The sequence below is a fragment of the Caretta caretta genome, chromosome 17, assembly GCF_965140235.1.
Source record: "Caretta caretta isolate rCarCar2 chromosome 17, rCarCar1.hap1, whole genome shotgun sequence".
NCBI lineage: Eukaryota > Metazoa > Chordata > Testudines > Cheloniidae > Caretta > Caretta caretta.
The window spans coordinates 4,863,903-4,877,484 of record NC_134222.1 but is presented as its reverse complement, the minus strand read 5'-3'; the positions used below and the strand labels follow the sequence as shown (position 1 = coordinate 4,877,484).

Here is a 13,582-nt window from a genome sequence, read left to right as displayed (position 1 = left end):
TGCAGTCAATGCTTCTGCGCTGGACCCTGGCTGCAGCTATGTTGACCCTGATGGTTACACTGCGAAGCCACCCCTGACAGCTTTGTGCCAGTTCTTGACTTTTGGAATTTCACTCTGCTTGGATGGTGAAACAAGGCTGGTCAGTTTCATTATCCGGCTCCTGTGGCCTAGAACAAACTTAATAGATGTTGGGGACAGAGCGCTGGGAGAACAGGAGCACAGGCTGAGGTGGGGTGGGGGAGCTGGCCCAGGAGTGCCAGGGAATGAGAGCATAGTTTGCATTAAACACTGTTCAGAACACAAAACCTCAGGTGATGAACTCTTCCCTTCCCCTCTTCTCTGCTTAACACAAGTCCTGCTGCCGAGGCCCGAACTAGCTGACTGCCGCCCAGTCAAACTTTTCACTGCAAATTTTAAACTCAGCCAAGTAAAAGGAGCAAATACAGGCACCTCCAGGCTGGAATCTCACTCCGCCACCACATGCTCTCAATGCTGGAAAGTTAAAGCAGCTGGAAATGTCACCTTGCATGTTGTTCCTCTGCGGCACTGCTTTTAAACAGCTAACGAGACCCAAAATGTAGCTAGAATAACTCAGCAGGCTGACCAGGGGCGATGCTGCGGATACAGCTCCAGGTGGGGGCTTCAAAGCTCCAAGCCCTGTAGCTGACAGACCGAGTTAGACTATGCTCATAGCTCATTTCCTGAGAGTGACAGCGTCAAGGGAACCACCGGTGGCTCTCAAACAATACGTGCTGGCGGAGGCAGGCTGGTGATCAAAGCAGGCGTGGGACTCACGCTCGCTCTTGCGTGTGCCAGTTGGCACCAGAGCGTGAACTGGAATAAGGCTCTCCCATGCTCAGCCCCCCTTGTGAGCAATGAAACACTAATGCATGCAACTCTCCTGCTTGCAGAGAACAATATAATCCGCCTGGCCAGCTCTCCCATACACACACACACACACTCTCGCATGGCCCTACTTCAGGGTAGAGGCCACTGGCTCGCTGCCTCTCCCCTTGATGGCTCATTCAATATGCCTGGCCAATTCGATCCACTTTTCATTTGCTGGCAGCTGCAGAGCATTCATCATTCTGGTCAGGGTTGCTCTAAGTTTAAAATTACACACATTAACTTGTTCTGATATAGCCTACAAGGCCAAAGCCAGACACAGTCACGGGTGGCTCGGAGAGACAGGAAATCCACACCTACAGTTCTGAGGCATCTTATCAATACCCAGAGAGAGATGCACAGCAGAGGGGTTCTTCCATTGCCTGAGATGGACAGGTGAAAACTGCCTACTTCTGCACCAGCACTTGGGCTACTGCAGGGGCATGCTCGTTCGCAGATTACTGGCCTGATCCTGAGCATTTCCACTGAAGTCAGCGGGAGTTGCAGGGTCAGGCCATAGAGCAGCAGGAAGCACTGCCGGGAAAATGGAGTTTGGGCTCCTGGATTCTAATCCCATCTCTGCTACCGATTAGCTGTATGACCTTGGGCAAGTCTTTTAACTTCATGCTCACCCAATGCTTGGGGCCAGCCTTATAGCGTGCTCTGAGATCTACAGATGAGACGCACTATCAAGTGCCAATTTATTCCTATTAATATTTACCAATTTGCATTACAGTAGCACCTAGAGGGACCCAACTGAGATCGGGGCCTCACTAGGCTGGGAGCTGCACAAACCTATAGGGAGAGACAGTCCCTGCCCCAAAGAGCTGCCAGTCTACTCTAAATAAACAAGGCAGCCAAGGACAGAGGGGAGGGGGAGGAGATGTGTTACTATCCCCATGTGACAGGTGGGGAGCTGAGGCACAGAGACTGAGTGGGATTTCCAAAAGCACTCCAAGTAGGTCTAACTATGAATGAGTTGGAAAACTCTGGCCCTAAGTGACTCGCCCAGAATCGCGAGTCGGCGGCAGCGCTGGAATGGAGCCATGCCAGTCTGAATCCCAGCCAGCAACTCAGCAAGAAGTAGCTGTGTTTGTATTTTTGGCAGTAGCATTTCACAGACTCATAGATTTCTGGGCCAGAAGGGATCACTGTGATCACCTAGTCTGACCCCCTGTATAGCACAGGCCAGAGAACCAGCATTCCAAGAAAATCCCTGGAGCAGATCTGTTAGAAAAATGTCCAATCTTGATTTAACAATGGTCAGCGATAGAGAATCCATCATGACCCTTAGTAAGTTGTTCCAATGGTTAATTACCCTCACTATAAAAAATGTATGCTTTATTTCCGGTCGTATTTTGGTTCCCTTCAGATAAGATTTCTCTTGGGGAGAGGCTGATCCATAAAGATCGCAAAGCACTATTGGCAAAAATAAGGCCCTAACAGATTGTTTGCTCCTCATTACAGAGACCACCTCTGTTTGCACAGCACCTCGTACAATGGTGTCCTGGCGTCTCCTAGGCATGGCCACCGACCAAATAATAAAACAACAACATTGGTGAGGTCTACTCACATTTCAACTCTGGAACATTACATTCTGCCTAGCTAAATCCTCTGCCCGTTTCATTTGGGTAAAGGATTCTGCTTCACTTTCTGTCGCAAACTGGTTCTGTCCTGCACCTCAGTGGTACCTGTATCTGAGTTGGTGTTTGAAGAGATCCTGCAGTTTAAAAGGTGCCATATAAATTCCTATTTCTTAAGGTTTCCTTGGCTCCGAGTGGAAAGAAATAATAAATATTGAGGGGAAAAATCCATCTGTATCCAGAACACTTTAATTTTTGAGTATGAGAGAAGTTATCATGTGGGTTTTATTAGAATTTTAGAGCCCAGGAGCAGAAGTGGCCACATTAATTTTAATTAAAGAATTCATGCATTCAGAGAGGTTTCACATTTGACATTAAAAACTTTCCCAGCCACCAACGCGCAGCTCCCAATCGTTGATCTCCAGGTATTTTTTCTTATGGAAACTATTATTTGCAGGATTGTCTCTTACTTTATGTATGCACAGCAGGATATGTATTATTTGCAGGATTGTCTCTTACTATATGTATGCACAGCACCTAGCACAATGGGGCCCCAGCCTCTGTGCGGGTCTCTAGCCACTATGGTAATAGAAACAAACAATTTATGGGCCCAATCCTGCAGCCTGGCCCCCTGAAGTGAATGGGACTCCTCACCTGAGTGGGGATTGGGTCCTACATTTCCAAAGTACTTTAAAAACACAAACACACTGTTCATAATTATATGCATCACACTAGTGCTCAGCAGCCCCGATTTGGATCAGGGCCCCATTGTGCTGAATGCACAGAAATAAAAAATAGTTCCTGACAATCCCCAAGGCCCATCATGGATGCTGGGAACCTCACTTCCCTTTCGACTCGGTGTTTGTAAGCTTCTTCGGTGTGTGTGTGTGTGTGTGTGTGAGAGTGTGTGTGTGTGTGAGTGTGTGTGTGTGTGTGAGGGAGAGAGAGAGAGAGAGAGAGCTCCTTGGGGCTGGCACGGGTGTGTCCGTCTATCTTCCAGGAGCTAACAATAAATAGGGTAGCCCGGATCAAGCTGTCCTGCAGACTCAAGAGCATGAGTACCAACCTCAGGGCAGACTGCTAAGACCCAGGGCACAACCCCCAAGTGGGCTGAGTTCTATATTTAGATTTCATCAACCAAGTATCCAGTATATATTCCTCAGGCAGTATAACAGCCAAACCATGGAGTCACAGACAGCCCCCTTGGGCATCCCCATCTGTCTCTTCATCTAGACAAGACTGTCTTTATGAGTGATGGGCCCTTGCCCCACGAATCACAGCAATATTCTGGTTATATCCAGTCCCAAAGGACCAGTCACTCACCCCAGGTCAATTGCACCTTAGATCTCACACCAAGAACAACGCTAGTAGCCAATCCTATCATAAACTATGTACTGATTTATTAGTAGGAAAAGGAAATAAGAGAATTATTTACAAGGTTAAAGCGGGTAAATGTACACACCCAAATGAGCTAAAGTCTTAAGTTTCAGAAGGTAATAGAAGCAAGCTCTAGATGTCCTTTAGGGCTAACGCAGGCTAAGCAACTGAGGATCCCTTGCATAAGCCTAGAAACCCCTTGCCCCCAGAGTCAAGCAACAATGAGGTCCAATTCCTCCTTGTTCCCCCTTCTGCTCTGAGTGGCAAACTCAGCTGATGGGAGGAATTAACTTGCAAGACTCATCTTCATGTGTGTATGGAGGAGGGAGCGGGGTGGAGGGGGGGAGTAACAACAAAGTGTTTTGTCCTTTTCAGTGTTCCAGTCTAGCCTGTCTGGCATTGATAGGCCTTCCTTGTCAGGCAGGACACAACACCTTTGGTTGGGGACCAGCATTTCACAGGAGTTAATGTGTCTCTCCTGTCTGGTGGCTTACAATGCAGATGCTCAAATATCCCTTATGCCTTACAATATGGGATATAGGTGGCAGCAACTCACAAGCATTCAATGAAGTCTAAACGCTAAACACATTCTTATAGTTCTAATACCTATTTTAACACCACCAGCACACAGCTGAGCCAGACTGATTCCAGCTCTGTAACTGTCAGCGTTCAATTGTGGCCTGGGGACCTTGGCAATGAGCCACCACCTAGCCTGCCAGCCTCAGAGCCTGATCCCCCATTGTACAGCAGCAGACTTCGAAAGGCCAAGGTTAATGACCCACTGTCAGAGATGCTGAGCATCCACAAGTCCCAGCAAATCAGTGGCAGCTGCAGGTTTGAAAGTCAGGAGACAAGGACCCAATGCAGCCGCCTTTGAAGTGAACAGAAAGATTGGCTTCAGCGGGCTTTGGATCGGACCCTCCGTGACCTGCCCAAGGTCTGAGTGAGTCACTGGCACAGGGGGATGAGGCTCAGGGTTCCTGTGGCTGGCGCGAGGCTGGAACGTTGGACCACTGAGGTGCAGAAGTTGCGGTGTTGTGTGTGCAAGGCTTCAGGCACCCAGGCAGTGGAGCTGCAACACCTGCCAGGCACCTTTCGCTGCCTCTCGGAAGTGCTGCCTCTGGCTGAAATTCAGGGTCTGGGGAGGCAACTGCTGTTTGGATGAGGAATCAGTGAAGCAGGGGCAAGGTATCTCCTCTGTGTGATTTGTGAACATTCTCTGCTGACACAAGCTCCTGTTTCCTGGAATGGTACTGGGAACAGACCTGCCTGCAGACAGCTCCCTTGTGCCGGAGTCTCAGGCCAGGTGCCTTTCTGCCTTGTTCCTCTCTCTCACTCTCCAAGGATCCACACAGGCATGGCCCCTCAACAGAGAGACAGCCTATGACAACAGGATTTTGTCTCTCAGTGTAGGAGCATCACCATGTGGACAGAAGCCCTCTCCAGCCAACACAGCTGTGTCTACACTGGGGGATTTGCCAGCATAGCCGTGTCAGTCGGGTTTTTCCACATCCCTGACTGATGTGGCTATGCAATGCAACTTTTAAGTGTAGATCATCAAGCAGCAGACACTCAGCAACACGCACACTCTGTTGCTCACTGCCCACACACCAATTTGGTCCCAGCCCCCTAGTTTGAAATCCAGTAAACCCATTAGCTGTACACTCCCCTCTGGGCCATGTGGCCAGGTCACGTGGCTCTGGGTGTCGGCCCTTTCCTTTGGAGGTGAGTGCTTCAGGCACCTGTTTGCTTTAACAATGTTTCCAACCCACTTTGATTCCAAGACACCTGCCATTAACACCGGGCTTTCATCCCCATAGCTTGGCTGCCTTGCAGTCCATGCAGACTGTCTACAAAGCGCATGCACAAAATCCTGACAACGCGGCTGCGTTTCTCGCTCTACCCAAGGCATCCCACCTGGGCTGCCAATGCACGTGGACCTTGCTGCTCCTCTCCCTCCGGTTTCAGAGCACGCTCTCACTCTGTGTGTAGGCGAAGAGGGATGAGAGCCCTCCCTGTGCATCAAGATGAGAACAAACTCCCGCGTTTCCAAGTCGCGGAGATAGTTGATGTGATAAGGTTGTCACATTTATTTTAATTACAGTGGCTCAGTGTTCTTTTCCATGAGGAACTGGGGCCAAAACCAACATAATTGGAATAATTTAAATGTTACGACGAGTGCTTCCATGCATGCAGGATAAATTTTTTTTTGTACAAGGAAGAACAATTAAAAAAAAATGTGACCAGTCTAAACGATCAAGGCAGCAAGAGTGCTAATAAATGTGTATGCTAACAATTCCAGAGCCTGTATTAGCAGCTAATGAAATCACCAGAGATTGGTTTATCATACTGGAGTCTATTCTCCATTCCGTGCTGGGGAGCACATTACTAGCAGAATCCAGCACAAATCCAGCAGGGGACAGATTCCCCCCACCTCACCCCCTCTATTGTTTCCCATTAGAATAAACTTGAATTTGGATAGAATTTTTTGAGGTTAAAGCCAAGGAAAGGACCCCAAGGGAACCCTGAAGAAAGTCCCCACGTTAACAAGGGCCGCTTTGCTCCCAGGGAAGGAGAACCCTCTTAGAAGAGATGGACTTAAAGCAAAGCAGCCATAAGTGCGGATGCAGCTACAAAACATTGCAACTCGCCGGGCTAGGGGTTGGGGAGAGAGGAGATGGGGAACTTCTGGTGTGAGAATGGGTCCAGGGGACGGCTCATCTCCAAGGGCTGCATGTGCAGAAATAGCACCTACAAGGATGCTGTCCTAGAACATGCCTCTGGGTGCTAGCAGGTGGGGAGGAAGCCACGCCCCAAGCCCTCCTGCTCTGACTCATGCCAGGCTAGCTCACCAGCCTCTATCTTCCCACTCCTGCTCTGCATTGGGATTGCTCAATCTCTGACATTTTGGTCGGCTTTGCCTGCATGTGGCTCCTTGCACCTTCTCTTCCCCTGCTACTTTCATCTAAGGTACTTATCTGTCCCCGACATCCGGACACCTCTCAATGTTTAATGGATTTATCCGCTCAATGCCCAGTGAGGCAGGGCTCTTACTCCCATTGTACAGATGGGAACCAAGGCACAAACAGGGTAAGTGACTTGCCCAAGGCCACACAGGAAGTGTGTGGCAGAGCAGGGAATTGAACCCAGCTCTCCCAAGTCCTAGGCCTGTTCCCTAACCACTGGTCCGTCCTTCCCTTGAGCCTAGACATGTACATAGAGACAATGTAAGCCACCAAGGTGCATGTCTCAGTCCCTCTTTGCTCCTTTCTGGGACAGCAGGCAGGTAGAACAGAATCAGCCCTCCTTGATGCAATACAGAATCACAGCCTGCCATGATGTTATTCCCCCTACAACAGCCGGAGGAGTCATTTCCATTGCAAGATGAAAAGTCACATCTAACTAGGGGCTATGCAGGTAGTCTGTGGCTACTTTAATGGGCCAAGGGATTCTATGGTCCTTCTTTTAACCCTCCCCTTCTTCCTGTGGTAATTGGCTGCTTCTGCCATTAAGCAGGAGCCCAGTAAGCTTCCCAGACCTCTCTCATGCTTTGCCCGGCAGCAAATTAACAGAGTAACTTAATTACCATGTACTTTCTTTAAGCAATTATTATAGCTGACCTCTTGCAAAAGTCACTTTCCTCAGCTGCTGAGTAAAAACAGAAAGCGCAGCCAGAAGTGCCTATAAAGAATAAGAGTCTGAACTGCCTAGCGCAGGGTATCTCAAACTTTATTACACCGCAACCCCCTTCTGACAACAAAAATTACTACACGACTCTGGGAAGGGGGACTGAAGACCAAGCCCCTCCGCCCTGGGCAAGGGGCCAAAGCCCAAGCCTGGGGGGGGGGGGAGGGGGACCAGGAAGCCAAAGCTTGAAGCCCTCAGCCCTGGGCAGTGGGGCTTGGACTTTTGGCTTTAGCCCCAGGCCCCAGCAAGTGTAACGGCAGCTCTGGGTTGACCCACTTTGGGGTCCCAACCCACAGATTGAGAACCACTGGCCTAGCATGTATGGGCATCACCCCCCTCTACTGGATGGAAACAGAATTGCTCAGTTGTCTGTCACAGGCCCTGTACTGCTAGCGGGGAATCTCCTTGCGCTCAAGTGATGGGGACTGTAATTCTGGATCTGCGTTCTAGCCCCGCTAGAATCTGCCCTCTGATTCTGAGTGGTCAGGGTGTGCAGAGGAGTGATACCTGAGACGAAAGCCAGGATTTGTTACATATCTAACCTTGCTGTGGGCTTATTTGTTTGCTTATTTCATCCTCTGAAGAATTAATGTGGCAGACTTCAGTAATGAGTTTCTGTTTGCAGAGCGCTTTGGAGCTGCAAAGCCCTGTACAAATGCTAACCTTTTACCAGTTACTACTATCCATGTGAGGCTGGTCCTCACTCCAGAGGCTAGCGCTAAGCTCCCAAACGCAGCAGCCTCCCAGCTAGGGGTTTATCTTCCCACCATGGACCCAGAGATATGAAAGACAGAAGAGAGCCATTTGGGTTTCCTAAGCCTCTTGCCGTCAGCACAGGAGTGTTCCCTGGTACAGCCCAGCTGGGCCATCTGTCACCAGCTGGAATTGTCGGAGCATTCTCTGCGGTGGCCTGCGAATCACCTCCCCCAATCCTCCAGATACACCCACACAGGGCTCAGCTGCACCACAGCTGAACCCAGCATGGGCCAGTGTGGAGTGGGAAGAGGGCAGCTAGGGCATGCAAATCTCATGCCTTTGGGTACCTTGCTCCTTTAGGCCTCTCTGAAAATCCCAGCCTGGATACTTTGCACCCTACTGACACCTGGGGGTTGGTAAGATCTGGGGCATCCTCCCCAATACATCCCAACTGATGCATTCAGGACTCGCAGGAGGCAACATTATAAGTCAGTCCCTAATGGCTTGTGTGTGAACACACGTGCAGAACAGGGGATAAACTCCACCAGGGGGAGAGAAATCCAACCCCACACCCTGCTGTCCCCCATAATGCTCACGTGCTGAGCCCAGCCCCTGGTTATGAAAAGCACAGGGGTTTATGTATGCGACTCTCCTTAACTTTAATCACAGCTGTGGATTGGGTAAGGCGAAGGGGAGGGAAAGGTGCATCCAACTGGGATGCTCCCACCCAGCCATCCCCAAGCAGGGATGGGCGGGATATTTTATAGGCAATTCTAGCAGTGTAATCGCCGGGCTCCTTTCTATTTTATGGCGCCTGTGGCTGTCAGAGGATGCTGGAGATCAATGCAGAGCTCCTTCCACCTCAATCGAGCTGCATTAGCACCATTTCCAAAAGCCTTTCATCTCCACAGAATCCAGTGAAACCCCCTTCCCTAGCCAGCCCTGTCTGGTAATGACATCGAGGCCAATTCACTTGAATCGCAAGGCATCAAAGATTGCTTGGATGAGGAAAGACACATAACACCCACACTCAATACACAACTGAGCCAAGCTAGTTTCGGTGCTAGAAATCCACAAGCAGCCACTACCAAAAGGAGGAGATGTAGCTATTTCCAACCTCAGATCTTCTCAGGAGAGATTCAGAGTAGGACTGTTTATGTGAAAACCAGAGAGACAAGGTGGGTGAGGTGATATCTTTTATTGTACCAACTTCTGTTGACGAGAGAGGCAAACTTTCAAGCTTACCCAGACCTGAAGAAGAGCTGTGTGTGGTTCGAAAGCTTGTCTCTCACCAGCAGAAGCTGGTCCAATAAAAGATATTACCTCACCCACCTTGTCTCTCTCATATCCTGGGACCAACACGGTTACAACACCACCGCATGAATCTATGTGAACATTAGTATTTACCTCCGACGAGCTAAATAGTCTACGTAAATCTCAACTTCCTAATTGGTTCATAAGAGGTAATGCTCCCTCTGGTCCTTGGACCTGACCTGCCTTTGACAATGTTGATTCAGAAGTTCCACTAACGCTTCTTTATGTTTTTTTTTCTAAATTAAAACCCCCTGTTACGCCTCTGAAATTCATGGCTGTACTGGAGAGATTTTCAGACACTCCTGCTGCAGGCATGCAGAATGCAGGTCACAATCCATCCTCTGACTTCAGGATTCAGTGAACATTAGTGTTTCTCACCCTTTGAAGAAAATATTGACCAAGCCTCAGTCAATAACGACCTCTCAGGTCAACATATGTTGATAACCATAACTCAGTGCCTGCTTATTACAGATGGGCAATGTAGCCACAGAGAACATAGGAATGGCCAGACTGGATTAGAACCCAGGTCCATCTAGTCCAGTGCCCTGTCTCTGACAGAGGCCAGCACTAGATGCTTCAGAGAGAGGTGGAAGATAGGGATGTAAAATATTAAACAGTTAAATGGTTAACCGGTAAGCATGAGTCTTACTGGTTAACCCACCCTAACCGTTAACCCCAGCCCTGGGCCGACCCACCAGCCAGAGCTCTGGGCCAGGCAGCCGGCGCGACCCCAGCCCCAGGCCGGCCGGAGCAACCCCAGCCCCTCGCCCTTTAATCAGTTAACCAATTAAACAATATAATTTTAATGGTTTAAACAGTTAACTTTTTAAACGATATTTACATCCCTAGTGGAAGATTCCCACAATAATAGATGTAGGATAATCTACCCCCTCACCATTAGGTCTCTTCCTGGTCTCTGATAGTTCTAGATTGGCTTAAGCCCCTGAAGCATGAGGTTTAATATCCCTTCCAGAATTGTTACCACCACTAATCATGACAACTCTGGACCTCCTCCTCCTGGGATCTTTGAGTGACTTGCCCAAGGTCACACAGTGAGTCAGTATCTGAGCTGAGCTGGGATGATCTCTTTGCGTGTGTTCATACAGTGCCTAGTTCAACAGGGCCCCAGGCCAGGATGGGGGCCCTGAGTGTGACCACAATGCAAACACTAAATAATAAAAGAATCTAGAAACCATCCTTCCCAGTCTCCACTTCTACCCACAGGATGCTTCTCCACTACCCCAACATCTTCTACAAGGTAACCCTAAAAAAACCACAACTTGGGAGCCCCGAGTGCCTGCAAGGTCATTCTTTCCCAGCTATTACCAGGTGACATCAAACACTAGTACCTAGCTGGTTAGAGGTTTAAGCTGCTCCTGACACTAGAATCCTCAGCTGTGGAGAGAGATTTCTCAGACAACAGTGCAGTTTACTGAGTAGCGACAATACCTTTGCAGAAGCGGCTTCATTAAAAGAGCTCTAATTAAGAAAAACGGACAAGGCAGCAGGAAAGCACTAAAATGCGCTTGGCAATGGACACCTACCAGGGTGGTCAGTGGGACAAATCACCTGACACACACAGCGCACTTGATAAGACTCACTATGAGCTGAGGCAGCCCCCCAAGATATCTTAAGAGCAAACTGACTCCAGCAGCCTGCAGCCTGGCACAGCGAGCAGCAGTCATGCAACTCCGGGCTGGTCGCCTTGTTACCTTTCCTCTATTGGAATACCCAAGTCATTTGTGACTAAAATAAAATTATTCTGAGCCAAGAGCCAGGCTGGCTGCTTCCTCTCCTGCCTGACCATGCTGCCAGAGAGGGCTCTTATTAAATTGCCTTCAAACGCCAGGGGCAGGAGAACCATGATTTCATTCAGCAATAGATCGAATTTTATTAAACTTTAATGAAGTCTGCACAAGTGCAGCTCCTAATGTCTTGCTTTGGAGAGACCTTCACCACCCAGGCTACCTTGCTTATACCAGTGTGAATCCAGAGTAAACCCACTGCTGTTAATGAAGTTACCCCGGCTGAACAGAGACTGCAGACTGCCTTAAATTAATTCCTTTTCATCCAGCTAATACAAGGAGTCTGCAGACTGCATGTCTTTCCAGCTATAAACTCCTAAGAGGGCTCCAGCCAGTTAACTAACAAATGGCTCATTTCAAACTGCAGGGCGCTGAAGCAACAGGCCTCCCTGCTTAACACCCAGTGATCAGTGCTTTCCAAACCTGGGGCAGGGGGACAGGATTTGCCCCCAATATTATCACAGTGCAGTTAAACTGTTTTGCAAGTGTGAGTTGTAACAAGTCACGAAACAGAGGTAAAGCAGGCGGAGAGGTGCCTAGGGTGCTGTCCAGGAGGACACCGGGACAGGAGCAATGATACACACTGCCTCAGGCTCTCACACCTTAGAGGACATGGGCTGCCCGAGAAACAAGGTAGGGGGAATGTCTTTGGGACACCACACAGCCAGGCCCATAGGACCAGCTTGCACACAAGCTGAGGAGTCTATCAGTTTTCTTTCTGTTTATGGTTTTGCTCTTTTGTACCAGACCTTCAGGAAAAGCCCTTACTGACCGTGATTAAGTTTTTCCTTCTGCTGAGCCATGAATCCACCTTCTTGTATTCCAAGAATTCTGTGGGGAGCAAGCTGAGGGTTTCCTCTCGGGGTCTGGAGTTCAGAGTGAGTTTAATGTTGGACATGGCCAACCACATCCCAAATATGTTCCAACCCTGCTGATGATCCTCCACCAATTAGGTATCTCCAGCTACACAGCTCTCTTAACAGCAAACAAACAGAGGTGCTGGCTGATTGCACATAATGACAATAATTTGCTTACAGAGTTTCAGTGGTGCTCAGAGAATTTTCATCTCCATGCTAAATCTATAAATGCCTTTTCCGCACTGGCAGTTAATGAGTCATGTCTTCATTACTTTGCAGAGACCACTCTGAGCTTCAGGAGAGAAACCAGTGGAACGATAAATGCTCACTGCATGTGGAGCATCATGTTCCCTTGCTGCATCTTAAACTGTGATGCTTTCAAAACTGATGGATGTTTACTTGAATCAACTTAAGGCCAAGGGTCCATGCTTCACACTGTGAGGGCTGAATGCTCCCAACAAAGGCTGTGCATGCTTGCTTATATCAGGATGTCTTGGGCTGATGGCATGTGGTCTGAAGTAGGCTTTACAATGGTCTTAGCCCCCTGTTGAGCCCGCAGCCTGCAGAAGTGCGTGACAGAGGCAGCCTTGCAAGAGAGCGAGTGCAGAGATAAAATGGCAAGGAGCGGGGAGAGGGCAAAGCACACAAGAAGGAACGTGGGTAGGAAAGAAACAGCTCAAGGCTGTGCGTTCTCAGCAAAAGCGGCTTTGAACAAAGGGTTTCGGATCCATTGGAGGGAAGGAAGGGTCTCAGGCTGAACATGGGATGCTTCGTTCTGTTATTGTGTGTCCACAGACACTGGGCAAGAGGATGGGAGCAAGGGCTACTGGCAGGGTGCCACAACTGGTCCTAGGTTGTATACAATTGTGTCCCCTATGCAGCATCAGGGCCTGCCAACGCTGTGAAAGGATGCTGTGTTGGAACACCTTTTAAGCTGCACAATGTTAACACACACCAATTTTGGGCTCTGCCAGACTCCCTGCATGACTGCAGTTGAGTTACTTTACCTCTCTGTGCCTTAGTATAACAGGCATAATGACACCTCCTTTGTCCTGTCTACTTAGCAAGCACAGGCCAGGGCAGAGACTGTCCCTTACTATGTGTATGACAGGATGGGAAAGGGAACTAGAAGTGCAGGGAAGGAAGCATTTAACAGATGAGAGCGCTTTCAGCTTTCTTAGTACAAGTATATGTTAGATAATAGAAGCTACCGTTGTGACAGAGGCAGGAGGCTCCCAACACTAAGCACAGTGCAAGCATATAACAAATCATAATCCTGTTTAAATTCACTGCCCATCCAGCCATCACATTCAGTGCCAAAACCCAATTATCCCTGACCAATCAAGAACCCCATCCAGTCCTCAGCCTGTCCCTTTCT

General features: G+C 49.0%; 1 protein-coding gene across 2 annotated transcripts in view; it reads right to left on the bottom strand.

Moving 5' to 3' along the window:
* Positions 1–13,582, bottom strand: part of DOC2B (double C2 domain beta) — a 133,193-nt gene that overhangs the window by 30,045 nt on the left and 89,566 nt on the right. The window lies entirely within an intron of this gene.